General features: G+C 49.3%; 1 protein-coding gene across 5 annotated transcripts in view; it reads right to left on the reverse strand.

Moving 5' to 3' along the window:
- Rims3 (regulating synaptic membrane exocytosis 3) overlaps window positions 1–5,858 on the reverse strand; it is a 40,782-nt gene extending 34,924 nt beyond the window's left edge. For 3 of the 5 annotated variants that reach the window (XM_041651868.1, XM_041651862.1, XM_041651864.1), the window contains exon 1: window positions 5,566–5,858. The gene's annotated coding sequence lies outside the window, so the exon portion shown is untranslated. The remainder of the gene's footprint in view (window positions 1–5,565) is intronic. The other 2 variants (XM_041651866.1, XM_041651869.1) reach the window with 2 other exon arrangements.
- Window positions 5,859–18,819: the final 12,961 nt, after the last annotated feature.

Consider the following 18,819-nt stretch of genomic DNA (forward strand, 5'->3'; position numbering starts at 1 on the left):
ACCAGGAGTCAGCAGGGTCCCCAGGGGCGGGGTGTACATCCGGGACAACATGTGTAAATGTCCTGTGGTGGAGGGTAGGGAAGAATGTACAAGATGATGTAAGTAAGGAGGTGAGGACCAGATCGCACGGGGCCTTGGAGACTGCGTCAGTAAATCTGGATTTTATTCTAAGAAGTCCTGGAAGTTTTAAGCAGGGAAATGACACAATCAAACATTTATCTTTAGAAGGCTGTGCTGGTTACATCTACAAGACGATAGCAAGCGGGGCAGGCATGAGAGTTGTAAGGAGTCCAGCTAGGAGGTCGCCGTGGGAATCTAGACTGACAGAGAGTAGTGTCCTAGCCAGGGGTGTGGGTAGGAAGAAGGGCCACAGACCTGACCCAAGAGAGGAACGCTGGAGAACAAGGCTCGCTAGGCTTGGCTGTAGGCTGTGGGGGCGAAGACAGGGAGGTGTCCAGGAGAATTTCCAGCTTCCAGCTTGAGCAAGTGGGTGGGTGATGGTGACGGTGACAGAGACAAGCCAGGGACCCTGGAAGCAGAGCAGGTGCAGGTGGGTGGAGCTGGGGACCTGGGTTTGATCCTAAGGCTGTGTCTAAAGAAGCATAAGACCTACAGGTACTGAACCCAGAAGAGCTAATTAAATTCAGAATAGAAAGATGACCTGGGGAGGGCGGGCAAGGGGGTAGTGGTATAGGGATAAGAGGGGTCAGTTTATCTCTGAGGAGCCATGGCAACAGCAGGACCTGGCGGCAGGGTGGCCAGAGATTCTGGGCTTGGACAGTCAGAATCATGAAGCCAAAAGTGTATCTTCTTTCAGACCCCGAAGGCATCTGGCCTTGAGTCTCCCTCTCCCAGCCAAGGAGCATACCCTAGGCTTAGACTGTGCTCAGATGAAAGCTTCCCCTGTACCCCTTCTTCCCTCTGGGCAGAGCCAAGCTCTCCCTTCCAAGCAAGACAGTGCATGTCTATAATTCTGGTGCTTAAGGAGCTGCAACCGGAGAATTGCCACAAGTTTGAAGTAGCAACCAGGCAAGCCAGAGCTACACAGGAAGATCCCGTGAGTGAGTGAGTGAGTGAGTGAGTGAGTGAGTGAGTGAGTGAACTAATGAATGAATGAATGCCAAGTTCTGCCAGGCTCAGCTCAGGCAGTCCCTCACCTAAGTGAAGACTTCCCAAGCCATGGTGCTGTCTTGCTACCAGTCACCCTGTCTTTGAATCTCAGGTCTCTCTCTGGACGACTGTGGGACTGTGGTCAAATAACCTCAGTTCCCTCATCCGTACTATGGAGATGATGATCATCTTCCCCTCGTTGGTGAAAATGAGTGTGTAAAGTGCTTAGCAGAAGAACCGTAGGGTAAATGCTATGTAAGCCTCACTGTGACTAACATCCCACCCACCTTTGAACAGATAGTCGCCCTCCCCACCTTCGATGTCCTCCCCACAAGAGCTATTTTCTTTTCTTTTTCTTATTTATTTATTATGTATACAATATTCTGTCTGTGTGTGTCTGCAGGCCAGAAGAGGGCACTAAATCTCATTACAGATGGTTGTGAGCCACCATGTGGTTGCTGGAAATTGAACTCATGACCTTTGGAAGAGCAGGCAATGCTCTTAACCACTGAGCCATCTCTCCAGCCCCCAACACAGGAGCTATTTTCAAGGCTGTCCCCTCTCTCTGGATTATGAACTAGATAATATGAAAAGACCAGCGCTAAATGAAAGCCCAGGCCCTTGTTCAAAACAATTCTTTCCAGACAGTGGCGACAGAAAATTAAAGCATGGAGTCCCACTAAGCACAGGGTTCTGTCCCTACCTCGAGCCAACTTCCCAGGCTAGCCCTCACATGAGGTAGTAAAAATGCCACGTGGCATAGGGCCTTACAATTCCCAGCTAGAATTTCACTTTCTGCTTCCCATTTCATAGCTGGCAACAGTCAAGTTTAGACACAGGCATGTTCTGCTTGTGAACTGCTGAGTTAGGATTTGAACACAGAACGGACAAGCATCAAAGCTCGACCACACCTTGCCCCCTGGCTCCCTAGAGGCTGGGAAAACCTGGCCCCAAGGGCTGAGCTCAGTCAACAAGGCTGAGATGTGGCTCAGCCCACTGAGAGGGATCTGAAGACACTAGGACTGCCTCCCTCCTGGGAAGAGTCACATAAACAAGGGCTCCCTGGGTACCCTCTCTGCTGATACTTAAGGGAAGGGCTAAGAGAGGGCAAAAGGTCACTCACACAGAGGTTCCCTTGTGGCCCACAGGCATACCTGGAACTCTGGCCCTGCCTCTACTCCTTAAAACCCTTTAGGGGTTGCCACTGGCTTCAAAATAAGCCTCCACATCTCTAGTACACTGCTAACCCAGGGTTGTGGAGCTTGGCTGTCCCCTAGCCTGCCACACACGCTCCACTACATCACCAGGATGTTCCCACACCACCGGAAGCCCCAAACACTGTTTCCTCCCTGTTCATCCTTGCTTCTTTGCCTCCTTGCCTACGTGGCACCCCCCATGCCTCACTAAGAAGCCACCCTCTCTGGAAGCCCTTCCTGAACCCCAGAAGGTAGGGGAGCAACCTGCAGGGATAGGCCCATGAACCCTTACTTTCAACACACGTCATATATGCTCTAGACCACGACCCTACTAGAGAGGGCCTCCGTGGTTCCCAGAGCTTGCTGTACCAGTGGTACTGAGTGACAGATGTGCCATCCTGCAACAGAGGCAAGAGGACCCTCACTCCCTTCTCCCACTCCGTCCCTTTCTTGGTTCTTGTGCAATGGCCTTGATTGGTATTTTGGAGTTTTTTGTTTGTTGGTGGGTTTTGTTTTTGAGGCAGGGTTTCATGTAGCCCAGGCTGGCCTCAAACTTGCTAGCTAGCTCAGGTGAGCCTTGAGCTCCTGATCTACTTGATGGGATCATGGGGTGTACTACCATATTTGGGTCTTATTCAGCTATCTTGAGCTCCAGGAGTGAAGAGTCCACACTTGCAAGGGATGAGAATCATCAAACAGAGAAGGTCCCCACCTGTCCTGGGCTGACTGCATATCTTAGTAACACACTTAATCCAGCAGTACCATCTAGGCAGGTGGGCCAGTCTGGTTACAAAGCACACCTGGTTTGGACTTGGGTTTTTGAAATAAGGTCTCATTCTGTAGTTCTGACTGGCCAGCAACTTGCTATGTAGACTAGGCTTGCAACAGTCCTACTGCATCTGCCTTCCCAAGTGCAAGGAATACAGGCAGGTACCACCAAAGCCTGGCAATCACTCTTGCCTTCCAGAGCCAATAAAGGCCAGGGAGTCAAGATGGATACGTGTAGTCGTCACAGGTGGAGGACACGAACCTCGCTCTGTCTAATGCCCAAGCACCTTGTCTCCTCTCTGCCAGTGACCCCACACCCCTGTGACTCATCGGCCACAACAAACGCATCTCACCCACGGAGCACATCCCAGCCTACAGAGCTCCTGTGTGCGGTTACGGACATTTATGTGCAACACAGACCTGCCGTGAAAAGAGGCCGGTGGCCCAGTCATCTGTACCCACTGTGAAAGAAACACCCCATGTCAGCCAAACACAAATGGGGGAGGCACCCCCATTATCAGCAAAATGTTGTTGGAGATGCACTCTGCGCCCCAAGTCAGCAGAATGCGAGGGGGAAGAGCTGCTGCCATAGTCAGCAAAAAGGCTCTGTGCGAGGCACTTTGCTACACCCCCTGAGCCTGGGCTCGTGACAAGACTGAGGGACACAGAGAAGCCTTCCAAAGCAGGGTTCCTAGGGCCAGAGAGCCCTGGGGTGGCTGTTTCCTGGGCGGGGGGAGCTTCAGCTGGGGAGTGGGGCAGACTCAGGTGAGAGTTCTCACATGGCACTAATGAAATCAATCACCAGCCTCCCTCCCCCTCCCCTGGGACCCTCCAGGCTCCAGCTGATGCAATGCCCAGCCTGATAATTGTTTTCTTCACTCCTTAAAGGGCCAGCCACTTCTGCAACTATGGACAGACATCACCCAGACCCCTGACAGCCCCCCACACAGAGCTCAGCATTTGCTCAGGGAGAGGAGGGGCCCAGAGAGCCAGCAGCATCAGGCCTGGGCTCCAAAGAGTAAAATCCAATCAATGTCCAGAGACTAGAAGTGGCAAGGAGGGAGAGAGAACAGTTAAGACAGTGATAGCGACCACATCCCCTGGAGGACGGGAATCAGGTCCCTGCTGAGTCCTCAGCTCCTGGCTCCAGCATGCCTGCCCCAGCAAGTACTGGGCACAGTGCTGTGTGTAGCTCAGTGTAGCTGATGAGGATAGACACGGGGATAAGACGCTCAGACTACCACTGTATTTACTCCTCCTAAAATACAGGTCTGTTTTGCTGGAAGAGGCCCTGAGAAGGCAAGTGATTTCTTTAATATCACAAAGCCAGGAAGTATCAGAGCCTGGGTGTGAAGACAAGTTTAATCAGCTCTGGGCTTTACCCCTTGTAAACGGCCAGATGTCTGTAGAACTCTAGGAAGTTGCACGGACCCCTCCAGCAGGCCCTTGTCCAGAGAATGTCCCATTCGGCTACCCTCCTCGCTTGACTATATGGACAGTTGCCAGCTGCGTGATTGTGATTATGGACTAATTGGTGGCTGGCAGCAACTGTGGAGATGGTTTGTTAACCCCTTGGTGAAAGACCCTCTCTCCACCATTCTGGCCCCAAAGCCAAGTGTGAAATGGTCACCAGCAGAGAACTCATAGACCTCACCTTTAGAGACAGAGTTGGACACAGCCATTCCCCCAGGCCCAAGCCCTGAAGGCCCGTGGTAGCACTGCCAGCTAGAGCCCCTTGTTTCTCCGGCTTTAGGTATAGAATTTCCCACCTCAGCCCAGGACTTCAAGGGCTATGGACCATTCATGAGTTTCTGTGGCACTAGAAGGAGATCCACTCCCTCAGACTGGGCTGTCCAAAGGTGACAGGGGCCTGGGTTCCAGGCAGTCAGGAGGCCAGCCAAGGGGACCTATCCTCCCAAACAAACGAGATGATGCCAGAATGGCCCATGAAGGGTCTTGCTAAGCTTCCCTGAAGCCCTGGGCAACCCGTCCTGCCCCTGATCACTTTTCCCCAGCTTCCCAGAAGCCCCCTCTTTCCATCCTGAGGCTACGTGAGCACCACCTCGCTCCTTCCTGAGGAGGGGGGTGTTTTCTCTGGGTACAATGGTGTCACGTTGGGAGGAAAAAGTGGCCGCTTCCCAGCCAGGGTACAGGCAGGAGGGAGAAAGGCAAGCTGCCTTTCCAGGAGGGATTTTAAGCACTTTCCAAAAATGCCATGCGAAGCAATGCTGTTGAAGACTAGGGCCCCAGGTGAGCCCTGAACGTCAGCAAAGTACTCCAGATTCTGGGGTTCTTACCCCATTTTCCAGGCTCAGCCCCCGCCCCACAACCATCTCAGGCTGTGCGCAACGCGGGCCCCCGCCCCCCAGACCTGGCACACATCCCTACGTAGCGCTCGGCGGCCGGCCGGAACCCCCTCCCCCGGCGTGGTCCCTTGACCGCAGCCCCCTCCCCACGCCCACTCGCAGGCACGCAAGGCCTGCTGACTTACCCCGAGGTGGGGCCGGGGTCCACGCCGGGAGCTGGGCTCCGCTGGCTGAGTAGCTCCGCAAGGCGAGGCAGGTGCTGCCCCGGGACCCCGCCCCGCGGACCCGGCGGTAGGCGCGGCCCGGCCCCTGGCGGGCGCGGACTCCGAAGGGGTAGGGACGCGGGGCGGGGACGGGCAGCGACAGAGACTCACGGGGGCATCGCCCGCCACCGGGCCGGACAGCTCCGCTCCGCCCGCCTGCGCTGCTGGCTCCGCAGCCGCCACAGTTCTCAGTCGCCGCCGGGTGCAAAGCCAGAGCCACGGCTGGCGGGAGGCGAAGAGGGCCCTGTCAGGGGCGGGGCCTCGGGCTGGTGGGAGGGATTAGCTAACGGGGCGGGGCCCTGTGGGCGTGGTCTTGTGGTGGGCGGGGCCTTGGGATCTGGACCTTCTAGGTCTATCCATGCTGAGTAGGCCTAGAAGGGGTGAACCCCTAAGAAGCAGGGGCTGGGGACGCTCAAATAGTTCCCTGTCTCTAAGATGCTCCCTCTTGTCCTCTGCCTGTCCACACCTCTACACCATCTGTTCCTTCTCATCCTTCATTGTCTTTGAGGGTACTTCCCAGGTGCCCCCATCTACTCTGAACCAGATCCAGGAACTTCAGATGGTGAGCAACAAGGCTAAGCAATTTACAAACATTTTAAAGACCAGGAGAAAGAAGAGAAAAGAAAAGAAAAGAAAAGAAAAGGTTAGAGGAGAAAGGACTTACTCAAGCGCCTGCTGTGAAAGACCTTCTGGGGCTAGAGAGAGAGGCCAGCAGTTAAGAGAGCCCTCTGCTCTTGAAGGGGATCAGAGTAGAGTTCCCAACACTCACATCAGACAACTGGCAACCACCTGTAACTCCAGCTCCAAGGAGTCTGATGCCCTCTTCTGGCATCTGCAGGCACCAGCACACATATGCACACACAGGAGTAAAAATAAGTCTTTTTGATTTTTTTTAAAGGACTTTCCAATGTCCCTTTTGGACTTAGGGGAAGGAACTAGAGTGTCAGTCCTAGTGACCCCTGTTAACTCCCTCCCAACCTGTGACAGTGGTTTTCAATCTGGATGGTTTTGTCCTGAGATTTTTCACAATATCTGGAGTTATTTTTTTGTTTCCAGAATCATGAGGAGCTTTCTTGATGGTTTCTGTTAAGAAGAAACCCTAAAACTGTACTGGCCAGTCCTGACACCAGGAGGTCTCAAACCCAAAGTATCTCTCTCTCTCCCCCTCTCTCTCTCTCTCTCACTCTCTCTCTCTCTCTCTCTCTCTCTATATATATATATATATATATATATGTGTGTGTGTGTGTGTGTGTTATACATTACATGCACATATTACATTATATATATATATAGAGAGAGACAGACAGAGAGACAGAGAGAGAGAGAGACAGAGACAGAGAGAGAAAGAGAGAGGGGGGATTTATTAGAATGGCTTACAGGCTGTGGTCCAACTAGTCCAACAATGACAGTTTACCAACAGAAAGTTCAAGAATCCTGTAGCTGTTCAGTCTCAGCTAGTTTGCGGTATGTACCAAGTCCTGAAGGAAGTAGACCCTAGTGCCAGTGAAGAACTGACTTGCTAGCAAGAGTGAAGGCAAGCAGGCAAAGAGAGCTAAGCTTCTATCTATCTATTTATTTATTTATTATAGATTTCTGCCTCCTCCCCGCCACCGCCTCCCATTTCCCTCCCCCTCTCCCAATCAACTCCCCCTCCCTCAGCAGCCTGAAGAGCAGTCAAGGTTCCCTGCCCTGTGGGAAGTCCAAGGATCTCCCACCTCCTTCCAGGTCTAGTAAGGTGAGCATCCAAACAGCCTAGGCTCCCACAAAGCCAATACGTGAGAGCGAAGCTTCTTTCGTCTGTGTCCTTTACATAGGCTGCCAGCAACGGCGGATCTTCCCATCCCAAAAGATCCAGGTTAAAAATGGGTCTTCCCACCTCACATGATTTAATTAAGAAAAAAAAAATCGCCGGGCGGTGGTGGCGCACGCCTTTAATCCCAGCACTCGGGAGGCAGAGGCAGGCGGATCTCTGTGAGTTCGAGGCCAGCCTGGTCTACAAGAGCTAGTGCCAGGACAGGCTCCAAAGCTACAGAGAAACCCTGTCTCAAAAAACTAAAAAAAAAAAAAAAAAAAAAAAAAAAAAAAAAAAAAAAAATCCCTCCCAGGTGTACCCAGCTACTTGGGTTTCAGTTAATTCCAGGTGTAGCCAAGTTGATAACCAAGAATAGCCATCGCACTGGGCTTGGCACCCACCTGAATGAACTTGAGGTGGGTGGGCAGATTAGGACCTGAGAATACATCTTCCAGGGTCCTGCCTGCTCCCAACTCCCTGTGCTTTAGTGAGTTTAGGACCAGTCATCTCTGCCATCAGGCTGGAAGGGTTATTTTGTTGTCATTGTTTTGGGTTTCTCTGTGCACCCCTAGCTGTCCCGGAACTCACTCTGTAGCCTTGAATGCAGAGATCCTCCTACTTCCTGCCTATGCCTCCCAAGTGCTGGGATTAAAGGTGTGTGCCCGGCTACTGCAGGAAGGTTCTTAATTTTACAAAATGTGAATGATGAGTGGGATGGTAGAAAGAACCAGGGAAATAACTCAGATAAAGGATCTCCCTCAGCCGGGCGGTGGTGGCACACGCCTTTAATCCCAGCACTTGGGAGGCAGAGGGCAGGCGGATCTCTGTCTACAAGAGCTAGTTCCAGGACAGGAACCAAAAACTATGGAGAAACCCTGTCTCGAAAAATCCAAAAAAAAAAAAAAAAAAAGATCTCCCTCATCTTCTTTCATACCTTCTCCACATGGTAAACTGAGGCCAGCAATATAAAAAGTCCAAAGCTGAGTCCCTCAGGTTGTCAACCAAGCTTCATGATTTTATTTGTGTATTAATGATAATGTTGTTACCATCTAATCTAGGCCTAGAACTAGAGCCTGTGTGGTAGGCTGCCTGTTCCGGAGCAAGCAAGGGAATTAGATTAAAGTAGGCAATGTGAGGGTCAGGGAAGTATCTGGAACAATGATGGAGGGGAAAGACAGTGAATGCAGAGCTGTGAGGTTAGGTACTTGAGGGGAGCCATGCTTCCTCTCTGCCCTCTGTCACAGGGTCCTGGAAGTCAGGAGCTGCCTTTGGCATCATGGTCTCCTTGTCCATTGTTGAAAACTTTGAACTTCCTTTCTAAAGAAATACACAAATGTACATTTCGTGTATAATTCCGGGCCCTTCTATGTATGTTTCCAGAAGATTGAGGTGAGTTGGCTCTTAAGTACAAATACAAGAATAAGTATGGAGAATTTTAAAAATAAGATTAAGTTTAAAAATGTTATAAAGTCCATGTTGCTGACACAGTATGGCAGGAATTCAGGACTAGACATCCCTGGAGCAAAATGGGGCCCAGAACTGGGCCCACTGATGACTACAGTTCACAAAGAAATTAAGTACTTTATGAACCCCTAGAAGAGAGAAACAAGGTCTCCAAACACGAAGTAATGATAAGAAGATGGAAATGTTAATTACTTTAACTTGCTCAGGACACATTGTCCTCATGTGCTGAGCTAGCACACTGTCCAACATAAATAAATACAATTAGTGTCTGTTAACAAAATGTTTTTAATGTTTAATGGAGAGGGAAATGTTAACCACCCTGATTTGATCATTGCACACTGTTTACATATATTGAATTATGACTCTCTACATAAATTTGTACAATAACTAAATGAAAGGAACAGGCCCAGTCACACTGGGAAATTCTGTGAAAACAGTGCTTCAGATAAACTAGGGGGGTTCAGGGTGTGTGCTGGGCATGGTGGGTGAGGCCTGTAATCCCAGCACTTGAGAGGCCGAGAGGAAAGGATCAAGAGTTGGAGGGTAGCCTGAGCTATCTGTCTCAAAAAAGCAAAGATGGGAAATAGAGCCGGGCGGTGGTGGCGCATGCCTGTAATCCCAGCACTCGGGAGGCAGAGGCAGGTGGATCTCTGTGAGTTCGAGACCAGCCTGGTGTACAAGAGCTAGTTCCAGGACAGGCTCCAAAGCCACAGGGAAACCCTGTCTCGAAAAAACCAAAAAAAAAAAAAAAAAGATGGGAAATAGAGAAAAAAATAGGTCTTTCATCAAATGGGTGGAAGGCCTGGATAGTCATCTGGGGAAACAGAAGAAAGCCATGTCTTGCACAGACAGGCAAATAAACTCCGCATTTAAGCATATGTTTAAATAATAGCAGTGGATGATACCCCTGAAGAAAGGCGTGAGAGACCGTGTTGACCATCTGGAGACCAAAGACTTTTTCTGCTGAGACTCTGTAACAGAAAACACTGGGACGTTCGATATTCTTCCCTACCAGAGAAGTGACCATGATATCAAGTTTGAAAGATAAATCACAAACTGAAAGAGACGAATGCCCTCCATTCTGCTCCTCTGCCCTGCTGTCTCCTCTCCCAAATCTAGGGGGAATACACAAGGAGGGCCTGTGAGAATCCAGACCAGGCATAGCACATCACGGAGACTCTTCCTAAGGCATCCTGGCCAGCGCCCACCTGTTCTAGGACTGGGAAGCCCCGGAAACCCCAGCTCTGCCATCTGGGTCCTCAGCAGGTGACAATGGCTGAGCCAGAGTCCACCAGGACTCTACTCACCATTTCCCTCATGTGGCGGTCCTGGGAACTGTACATTTCAGTTCAAGCTACTTCCCATGGTTCCTCTGACCTTCCTTTCTTCTAGTTCTTCTTTTTTTGTTTTTGTTTGTTTGTCTGTTTGTTTTTTCAAGACAGGGTTTCTCCGCGTGGCCCTGGGTGCCCTGGAAATCTGTCTGTAGATCAGAACGGCCTCAAACTCACGGAGATCTGCTTACCTTTGCCTCCGGAGTGCTGGGATCGAAGGTGTGAGCCACCATGCTCAGCCCAAGAAACTTTCTCAAAAAAAAAAAAAAAAAAAAAAATCACAGCTTTTCCTCTTAAGAGAGGGAACCATTGCCTCTCTCCTGGTTGCTATGTTTGTCTGTGCATGTGTGCACACATCTATAGCTGTCGGAGGACACCTTTAAGAAGTCAATTTTCTCTTCCCATCTTTGTGTCAGTTCCAGGGACTGAACTAAAAGGATCAGGTCAATGGAGCAAGCACCTTCACATGTTGAGTCATCTCTTGGACCTCATGGTTTTATTCTTCAAGAAAAAAGATTGTCGTTGTCGCCGTGTGTGTGTGTGTGTGTGTGTGTGTGTGTGTGTCTGCTTGCTTGTCTCTGTCTGTCTGTCTGTGGGTGGGGGCTAGGGGCCAAAAGATGTTGATTCTCTCCTATTATGTTGATCCTGGGGATCGAACTCAGGTAGGACTTGGCTGCCACTGTCTTTACTCCCTGAGGCCTTTCACTGGTATCTGGGGTTTTCTTCTTGAGTGACCGCCAAACCTCCACATGGCACTAGCTGGGTCCCAAGCATATCACTGCGGAGAACTGGGGAGACCCTAATTAGGTGGGTTTTGGTAGGAGGTCTGTAGGCTGCTGGGAGACATGACCACCAAGGACTCCTCCTTCTCTTTTCTCTCTTCTTCCTGCTGACCGCGAAACGAGCAGTTCTGCTGCTCCGTGTAACCCATGATATGCCTCCATTGGCCAATGGCCCACGGACTGAAACAGTAAGGCAAAATGAGACTTTCATTTTTTACTTTATTTTTATTTATTTACTTATTTTGGTTTTTCAAGACAGGGTTTCTTAGTAGTCCTGGAACTAGCTCTTTTAGACCAAGCTGTGAGTTCGAGGCCTGCCTCCACCTCCTGAGTGCTGGGATTAAAGGCGTGCGCCACCACTGCCCAGCAAAACTTTTTAATTTTTAAAGTTAGTGTGTGTGCGTATGTGTGTGTGTGTGTTATATGTGTGAGTGCCACATATGTTTGGAAGTCAAAGGACAACTTGCAGGGACCAGCTCTCTCTCCACTGTGGATTCAGAGAATCCTACCCGAGACCCTGCCTCGGAAAAAAAAAAAAAAGGTAGGGCAGACTGGAGAGATAGATTGGCAGTTAGAAGCACTTGTTGCTCTTTCAGAGAACCCAGGTTTGATTCCCAGCACCCATATGGCACCACATGACTGTTATTCCAGTTCCAGGAGATCTGACAACCTCTTCTGGCCTTTCCAGGCACCAAACATGCACGTGGTGTGTATACATACAGGCAGGCACAGGCAAGCATGTGGTACCTGTACATACATGCAGGCAATACATACATACACAGAAAATAATAAAAATAAATCTTAAAAATTGAAAAGAAACAAAACTATGATCCATAGGACCTAAAGGGCTTGTCAGAAACCCCTGGAGTTTCTTCATGAAGCTACTATTCTTCATGGAGGAGCTGGTAAGAGCCTGGTAGTGCCATGTGCTCTACCGGGAATGGAAGGGTGAATAAGACCAGCTTGTCCCCCACCCCGGGAAACTCACAACCTGGGGTAACTGTGGGGAGGAGATATAAAAGGCAAAAGGAAATTGCAAATTCATATCCTAGGCACCCCAAAGCAAGGCCGGAAGTCAGGCAGCAGAACACTTTTCTGCTTCCTCTGGCCTCATCCTTATATTCTTCCTTAGGGCTGTAAACAGGGGCAAATGAGATATATTCCTGGAGCATGCGCCGCCTGCCCACATCCGGGCTCCAGCTTTCTGGGGCTCTGAGTTTCTTCGGGTGGCTCCCACTGAATAGAGCTCCCGTATCCCACCTCATGGCCTGATGAGCAGCCCCAGCCCAGATGTCACCTCCTCTGGAAGCGCCCTGCTTTCTTGTAATCCCTAGCCAAGACGAACCTCGGTGTACACTTCAGGGTGCGGGCTGCAAAGCACCCTATGAACAGCGCAGTCTGTGGCTTCAGAGCCCCGCTGTGCTGTTTATTTTCTGGGAACTGCTCTCCAAGTCTGTTTCCTTCAGCATGTGTGAAACGCGCTGCGGGCTTCATAGGGGAGTTGTAAAGATGAACGAGCAAGTGTGTATAAGCAGCAGTGATCCAGACCCAGCGCTTGGTAAGCAAGTGGTTCTTATCCTTTTTACACTTCTAATTCTTTTCTGCCTTCATCTTCTCGGTATCCAAAGTTCCTAAGGACCCAGAGAGGACAGGCAAGAGGAAGGAGCTATCCATGATGGCACTGAACATGCACAAAGCCCTAGCTACGGCATAAATAAGGGAAAGAAATGGTAACTCCGTGGAAAGGTCCAGGCAGGAGCTCCATTCTCAATCCCAGCAATGGTCCAGTTTCTGCCTGACTCATGTCCGCTCTGAGGAAAGTCATCCACTTCAGAATCATCTCATACATCCTGAGAATCCATTCCAGGACACAAAGCAGAGTTCCTGGAGAGCTGGGGGGGGGGGGGGGTCTGCCAGCAGGAGCATGCTGCAGACCGCCAGCAAGTGCCTCCTCTGTCTCACTCTGCTTCCACGGCTAGAAGGGAACACGAGAACCGAGAACAAGCAGGGTCCTCTCACCTTAGCCTTTCCAGCCTCTAGGCCGGAGCAGGTGGAGCCAACACCTGAGGCAAGGGACGCCGTTTCCAATATGAACTGCTGACGTCTGTCTGAGGGTCTTGCACAAGCCAACTAGAGTGTCTCTGGGATCAAAGAACAGGGGGATGTTTCCAGATGGCAGAGGAAATCGAGGTTGAGAGGCCAGAGACAAGTGTGTCCTGGGCGGTTGAGCCGTTTAATGTTAAGGTGAGAAGTGGGAAGTACAGTGTGGAAGGAGAGCTCAATAATCTGATCCACTGTCATCTGGGTGAGGGCCTGCCCATCTCTGGTTTACTGAACTATCTAGAAAGTCCTCTGCAGCTCGATGCTGTGCTTGGACACTGTGTAGAGGAAATAGGGTCATCTGTTGACCAAGGAGATGGGGATTGGAGCCCTGACCTCCCAGCTCCCAAAATAGCTTGGTGGCTGGTTAGGAGATGCAGCACACACCTGGCTTTGAACCTGAGCCCCACTGACACCGTCTGCCTCCCCTTCCATCATCTCCTTTGTTGGATTACAAAGGCAAGGAAGAACAAGGGCTGGGTTCTTGCCAGCATCTTCCGGCTGCTAAATGCCTTACCTGCCCCCTTAATACCTTCATGGGCCTGGTTTTGCCTGTCCAAGGACTTCAGTGCCAGGTTTGTTCCAAAGAAAGTGCCATTCCGGGAAGAACCTAAAACAAAGAAAGTTTTCTCTGCGGTGTTGAGGTATTGATGTTTCCTGCCTTCCAGCTGTTTGGCTCTCAGCCTACATCCTGCCTTCCTCCTTGGCTGGGAACCACGGTGTGGGTGACACGTCCTCACTTTTCTGTGGTGCTTTGTGTTTTTCACATGCACCATCTTATTTGCCTCTCGCCGAGACCCAGGGATGGCAAGAAAGAGCAGAAAATACCTCTTACCATCCCCCACTCCTCTTCCCCACATAGAGCTTTATTTATTTAGGAACTTTTGAGAGTGTCTTATGTAGATCAGGTTGGCCTTGAATTTGTATGTAGCTGAGGATATGACTTTGAGCTCCTGATCCTCCTACTTCCATCTCCCAAGGGCTGAGATTATAGTTGTAGGATGCTATGCCAGCAAAACAAATTACTTAAAAAAAATTTTTTTTGGTAAGTTTTGCCATGCGTCCGAGACCAGTCTCCAACTTATCCTCCTGCCTCATCCTCCTGAGTAGTGGGATTGCAGGTATGCAATGCCCTGATCAGCTGTTCTAAAAATAATTTTTAATTATCCATATGCCACTTTTAAAGCAGGTGTGATGGCACATTTCTTTAAATCCTGACACTTGGGAGACAGAAGGAAGCAGATCTCTGTGAGTTTCAAGCCAGCCTGGTCTACACATCGAGCTCCAGGCCAGCCAGAATTCCACAATAAGATCCTGCCCCAAACAAACAAACAACAAACCAGCGAAAATATTGAAATTGAGTTTCTTAATGACTTGCCCAAGATCACACAGCAAACAAATGGCTCAGTAGAATCTAGAGCCATTGACTGGTTTCCAGTCAATGATCACACTTAAATTTAGTTATCTTGTCAGGATTTGCCTGACCCTAGCTTACAAAATGGGGCTGATACAGCAAGGAACTGCTAAGAGAAATAGTATTCCTGCGGCTGCAGGGTTGGGGTCCGCAGGAGTCGTTTACCATGACCCCTTCCAGAGAGTTGTCTACCCTACAATGGCTTGGGTAGCATGGAGAGATGGCAGAAGAAAGCTGGATTGGAGGCCAGGGTTTTGGAACAGCTCCTCTGGTGTTGGCAGGGATAAATGCTGCTGAGACACTTTTTGTTTTGCTTGCAGAGAATGTATTGGAAGGTAAAGCAGAACAGAGAGAGCCCCCAGTCTATCCCTCTGTCAGCACGGCTTAAAAGAAGATGATGAAGCTGTAACAGCCTTTGGCTCTCCTCTCTTCCTAACTCTGCTATGACAGAGACATGCTTTACTGTCCCCTCTGCTTTGGGCTCCCTGGTCAGTTGTGGCCAGGTGTCCACCTGGTACTTTTGAAACCCGTTGATACTACCACAGCAGAGTCAAATTATCTCATGAGGCAAGCCGCGAGCTCTCCACAAGAGAGTCCTGGTGGGGGTGTAGCTCACTTAGTAGAATGTTTATCTAGTATGCATAAGGCCCTAGGTTTGACCCCCCAGAACAGAAGAAATCTAGCCTAGAGACACAGGCCTATAACCCCAGCACTTGGGAAGTGGAGGCAGGGGGACCAGAAACACAAGGTCATTCTTTTTTGTTGTTGTTTGGTTGGTTTTGTTTTGGTTTTTCAAGACAGGGTTTCTCTGTAGCTTTGGGGCCTGTCCTGGAACTAGCTCTTATAGACAAGGTTGGCTTCAAACTCATAGAGATCCGCCTGCCTCTGCCTTCCAAGTGCTGAGATTAAAGGCGTGCACCACCACTGCCCGACTGGTTTTTGGTTTTGAGACAGGGTTTCTCTCTGTAGCCCTGGCTGTCCTAGAATGCACTCTATAGACCAGACTGGTCTCGAACTCAGAGATCCACTTACTTCTGCCTCCTGAGTGCTAGGATTTAAGGTGTGTTCCACCACTGCTTGGCTCAGTGTCTGAACTTTCAGACAAGGAATTTAGCACACCAAACTGCTTAGAAACATGCTAGAGGTCTGGGAGGAGGGAAAGGGTAAGGTGGAATAGATTTAGTAGCTGCAGGAAAGTCCTACCACCCCGAGATCTAGGATCAGATGAAAGGGTATGACATGGTGCAGAAACCCATGCTCCTAGAACAGTGGGTTTTGTTTGTTTGTTTTGCAATGATGTTCAAGCAGGACTACCAGGGTGATCTCTGGGGCTTACAGGAACCCACTGCCATACCTCCATACTACTGACTGTGACAGTGCTCTACCTCCATCGCTTCCAGAGATGCCGTAGATCTCCACGTCCTGTTGTAGAATATTTGTTGAGGATGTGTGACATTTGTTTATGCTGTGGAATATTTGTTTAGTGATGCCAAAATGTGTTGCATAAGAATCAAAAGAATTTAAGAACTTATTTTGAACAAAAGAAGGAGAAGGAGAGAGGACTTGAGGGGCCAGCCACCCAGCTACACAGCAAGATGCGGAGTAAAAAGTAAAGAAAGGTATATAGAAATAGAAGAAGGTGAAATCCCAGAAGCAAAAGGTAGATGGGATAATTTAAGTTAAGAAAAGCTGACAAGGGGCTGGAGAGATGGCTCAGCGGTTAAGAGCATTGCCTGCTCTTCCAAAGGTCCTGAGTTCAATTCCCAGCAACCACATGGTGGCTCACAACCATCTGTAATGAGGTCTGCTGCCCTCTTCTGGCCTTCAGGCATTACACACAGAAAGAATATTCTTTACATAATAAATAAATAAATATTAAAAAAAAAAAGAAAAGCTGACAAGAAAGAAGCCAAGCTAAGGCCAGGCATTCGTAAGAAAGAATTAAGTCTCTGTGTATTTATTTGGGAACTGGGTGGCAAGCCCCCAAAAGAGCCAAAGAGTAAAGAAATACAATGCCCTGAGCACTAGCTGTTGCCAGAAGCTCCAGCAGTGCAGAGAGAACGGCTTTGCTTTGCCAATTGCCAGCCCCTCTCTAGACACATAGGTTCCCACTAGGACTTCCTTGGTTAACCTGACAAGAAGTGGGGTGACAGGAAGGATCTGGGAAATGTTTTTTTTTGGGCGTAAGGGATGTATGTGTTTCCGTCATCCTTCAGTACGAAGCAGTATGGGAAGGCTTGTGTGACACTGAGAGCAAACAGGTGAATGACTAGAGCCCAAATACTACTCAAACTTTCAACTCATCTTGACATCACTCTAGAGTATATAATGTATTGTAAGCGGTGGGAGGTGCTAGGGATCAAACCCAGGGCTTTTCACATGCTAGGTAAGTGTTCTATCTTTAAGCTATACCTTTGCTATGTTATATGCATTGAATAATCTCTCTCTTTCTCTCTCTCTCTCTCCTCTCTCTCTCTCTCTCTCTCTCTCTCTCTCTCTCTCTCTCTCTCTCTCTCCCACTGTGTGCGTTTGCTATTTGAAATAGGATCTTGCTATTTAGCCCAGGCTGTAATTCTCTCCAGTGCTGAAATTATAGGTTTGAGCCACCGTGCCCCATCCACTTCTCCCTTTCTTCTACCCCTTCATGTCCTTTCCAGGACCTGTGTATTAGCAGGAGGCTAGTTCCATCTGGTAAAGCAAGTTTGAATCAATCAGGCCACTCAGTACTTCTGGCTACAATGATTGGTCAAGTGGGCCTGTGAACTGAGGTAGTCCAATCAGAGTGAATCTCTGAAGAACTTTTGCTAGGGAATCTGGCAGAAAGAGTCTGTTCCTTGCTAATTGTAAATGGAAATATGCAACATTTAGAACTGTTACCTGTCTTGGGCCAATATGGGGAGTGGAAACCAAGAAGGGAGAACAGCCCTGAAGACCAGATGGTGATGATGGTGGTGATGATGGATCACATATGTAACTCACTGTAACAACCAGAGGGAATCCCAACCTAGTGGACCAGGTTCATGCATCTCACAGTGTTTCATCAGTTGTAAAATACGAGCAAGCATTATGGAAAAATGTGAAAGCAAAGGGAAGTTTTAGGGGTCTGTCATTTTTCCCTTAATAACATCCTAGTTGAGAACTTTGAAATATTCTTCACTGCATTCTCAACAAGAAATGCATGTTATGTACTTAACTGGGATGAAGATAAATGTGTATTGCTCAGCCCTCACCAGAGAAGCTTCCTCCTGCATTAGATGGGAATTAACGCAGAGACCCACAGCCAAACAATGTGCAGGCAGAAGAGACTTTGGAGCACTCAGCTCTAAATGGGATGTCTTCACCAAATTCCTCCCCTCAAGGCTCAGGGATCCACTGGGAAGATTGTGAGAGCCAGATGTGGTGGATGTCTCCAAGAAAACAGTGTCCCAGACACAGCAGGGCTGACAGACATAGGGACACACAGAGACTGTGATCATACAAGACTGGCACAAGGTCAAAGTGGACAAAATCCCAGCCAAGGAAAGGGGATGTGGACACAAGTCCCACCCCTAGCCAAGACATTATTTGCAATTGATATTTGTTGGGAAAAGGAAAATCAGTTTTCTCCACTAGGTATATTAACCACACTCCAGGGCAGGTCCCATGCCCAGGAGTAGTTGACCAACATAAATGGATTTGCATGGATTTTGTGCATTTTTCTTTTGGTATTTTTTGTATTATTGGGTGTTTGTTTGTTTTGATTTTCTTTTTTGTTTGTTAGAGAGAGAGGAACATGGAGTTGGGTGGGTAGAAACGTGGGGAGGAATGTAGTAATAGGGGCGGCGGCGGGGCTGCGTCCCCAACACCCCAGCCGCCTGCCCGGCTGGCTTATGTCCCGAAATAATTACACACAAACTGTATTCATTTAATTACTGCTTGGCCCATTTCTATCTAGGCTAATTCTCACATATTAATTTAGCCCATTTCTAATCATCTGTGTGTAGCACCCCAAGGTGCGCTTACCGGGGAGATTCTAGCCTATGTCCATCCTGGGTCGGAGCTTCATCCCGGGAGCAGGGCATGGCGTCTCTCTCGGGCGTCTGCTCCCGAGAGCAGAGCGGTCGAGACTGACCTCACTTCCTCTTCCTCCCAGCGTTCTGTTCTGTTTACTCCTCCCACCTATCCTTTAACCAATAAAATGGGCCAAGGCAGTTCCTTTATTAGCCAATGACCTTCCTCCATCAGAGGAAGCAGGCAGTGGTGGCACAAGCCTTTAATCTCAGCACTTGGGAGGCAGAGACAGGCAAATCTCTG

This window comes from Microtus oregoni, unplaced genomic scaffold, assembly GCF_018167655.1.
Source record: "Microtus oregoni isolate MIOR12 unplaced genomic scaffold, Mior012 000005F_ref0000423, whole genome shotgun sequence".
Classification (NCBI taxonomy): Eukaryota; Metazoa; Chordata; class Mammalia; order Rodentia; family Cricetidae; genus Microtus; species Microtus oregoni.